The 2,474-nt window shown below is 47.1% G+C and overlaps 1 non-coding gene across 1 annotated transcript; it reads right to left on the bottom strand.

Annotated features, from left to right (window-relative positions):
• Nucleotides 1-470: 470 nt before the first annotated feature.
• On the bottom strand, nucleotides 471-559 carry trnaq-uug (transfer RNA glutamine (anticodon UUG)). Its single transcript is given in 2 exon segments — nucleotides 471-506; nucleotides 523-559. It is a non-coding gene; the product is annotated as a tRNA-Gln (tRNA).
• Nucleotides 560-2,474: the final 1,915 nt, after the last annotated feature.

The raw sequence follows: 2,474 nt of genomic DNA, 5'->3' as shown, positions 1-2,474 counted from the left end.
ACATTTTTTAATCTAAGCAGATACTGACCCTCCTATTCCAGGAGCCTCAGTTTTGTTACCCAGCCTTTTATGTGGTAGTTTGTCAAACGCTTTCTTAAAATCCATGTAGACAACATCCATTGCTTTCCCTTCATCAACCATTCTGTTACTTCATCAAAAAAGTCAGTTATTTATTAATAGATGCAGTACTGAAACAGACCCTTCGGCCCATCAAGTCTGTGCCGACCAACAACCACCCATTTATGCTAATCCGACATTAATCCCATGTTCCCTATCACAGCCCCACCATTCTTCTCCCACCTACCTGCACTGGGGGCAATTTACAATGGCCAATTTCCCGATCAATCTGCAAGTCTTTGGTTGTGCGAAGAAACCCACGCAGTCACAGGGAGAACTCAAACTGCGCACAGGGACTGAACACGGGTCGCTGGAGCTGTGAGGCTGCGGTGCTAAACACTGATCGCCCAAAATGACCGTGGCAAGACTCGAACCTACAATCTTCTGATAACCTCGTTAAATACACCAAAGTCAGATGCCTTATCCATTAGGCCACACGGCCAGTAGCGTAGATTTGAAAAGGTGCTGAACCTCTCAGTTTTCGGTCTACCCAAACCAAGTTCAAGGCCTGAATAATGAACCAATTGCCTCATTAGTTCTGTGAATAATACAATGATTTAATGGACAAAGTTTCGAAACATTCCTGGCCATAAATCTTGATAACAGAGAGTGTGTGGATCTCCTGACTCAGAATGTTTAATGGATACAGTCCTCAGATCCGACAAGGAACCCCTGAACATCCACAGTAAAGACAGTGTGGATGAGGAAATGGAAGAGCCGGGAGCTGAAACTCCGGGACGGCCGAGCTGTCCTGTCATTGAGCTTGTGTGTCTGCTCTGCTCGCCGCACTTCCGGCTCTACTTTGTTTCCAATGAAAAGATGAAAAGGGCCGTTCGGTTTTCCTCTCACTGACAGCGTGTTTCACTCGGCTTAATATAACCCGGGACTTTTGCTGCTGAAATGAATTCTGCAAGGTCCCAGCAAACACACCGGCTCCCTCCTTTCTCCCCTCTTTCTATCGGATTGTTTCACCAGGAGGGGCTCAATAATAACAAACCCCCTGCAGGGAATGACCGCAAATTGAGCATCAAAATGGGGCAAGTGGGCAGCTTTCTGGGTTCTAGGTACCCCCTACCCCGTCCCTCCCTCCAGTCCAAGCCCCTCTTCACTTTCTTTGGGACTTTGATGAGGGTGAAATGGGGAAAGTTCCCATTGATGTTTGAATGCTGAATTGCTGCAGAGATCTGCGCACGCGCGGTGTTGCCCCGCCCCAGTGGGACGTCACAATGAGGAGTGGAGCCATTGCGCATCCTTTCCCCAACCCAGTCTGTGAGGCCATTCACTCAATCAGGGGAAGATGCTTTAAATAAGCTGCTAATGGAGACTTCCCGGGCCCGGGGGAAGGGAACAAACAGCATCTGCTTCCAGCAGCCATTGCTTTGGGAGCGTGTCCGCAGATGTGCTCAGAGATTAGCATTGAGTGGTGGGAAGTTGAGGGGGAGTCGGGGAGTGTTTGTAACAGACACTGTGGAGCAGGAGCTGCTCCCGGAACATGGAGTGAGCCGGGGACACGGGGAAGGGAGAGTTCATTCTCGGACAGTGTCTGTACAGGCTCAGGGAGACACAATGGGAAGAAATCACTATTGAAAATCACTGACAATTTCACCACCCAAAGGAGAGGGAATTTTCCTGCTTTAGTTCCAGTCTCTCACTGTTTGTTGGATTGGGAACAGTGGGGGAAAAATAGCCGCAAAATAACGATGTGGACAGTTAGACAAAGAGCATTTATTGCAGACACCAGGTGAGAAGTGTGAAAGGCACATTTTAAATAGTGGCTGCTTGTTTTCCGTTGAAATAGAAATGTGACTGTGTAAAGGTCACTGCTCGATCGGACAGTCCCAGTCATTGAGCAGTGCAGGGCTTGTGTTGTTTCTGAATGTCACAAACTTGTTGTAAATCCACTGCAAACACCTGGTAAACAGAAGCTGAATACTGCAGTACTGCAGTGGAGTCAGACACTGACACTGTTTGTGTTCCTGGTTTTCATTTTATGATTGTTCATAATGATTATTATTGGGACGATTACATTGATCGCTTTTGTATCTTCTATCTCACCAGTTCTTTCATTCCTGCAGGAAAATACACGAAGGAACCTGACTGGATGTGGTGATTCTTGGACACAAGGAAAAGTGCAGCGAGCTCATTCCAACACACAGTCGGTACAGGATCACTCCCAAAGCACAGAGATACTGCCAGCTCATCAGTTCCACTGGAACAAACAAAAGAAGTAGTCAGACAGACACTGATCCCAAAGTCAAGAGAGACACATTTTCAATCCAACAGTCAAACAACAGCAGGAGAGACAGAAGTTGTTTCTATTTCACTCCAATTCAGTACAGCTGACAGGTTGATACATC

This window comes from Heterodontus francisci, unplaced genomic scaffold, assembly GCF_036365525.1.
Source record: "Heterodontus francisci isolate sHetFra1 unplaced genomic scaffold, sHetFra1.hap1 HAP1_SCAFFOLD_148, whole genome shotgun sequence".
In the NCBI taxonomy this organism is placed as follows: domain Eukaryota; kingdom Metazoa; phylum Chordata; class Chondrichthyes; order Heterodontiformes; family Heterodontidae; genus Heterodontus; species Heterodontus francisci.
Note: the sequence above shows the minus strand (reverse complement) of the source record. Positions and strands in the feature narration are given on the sequence as shown.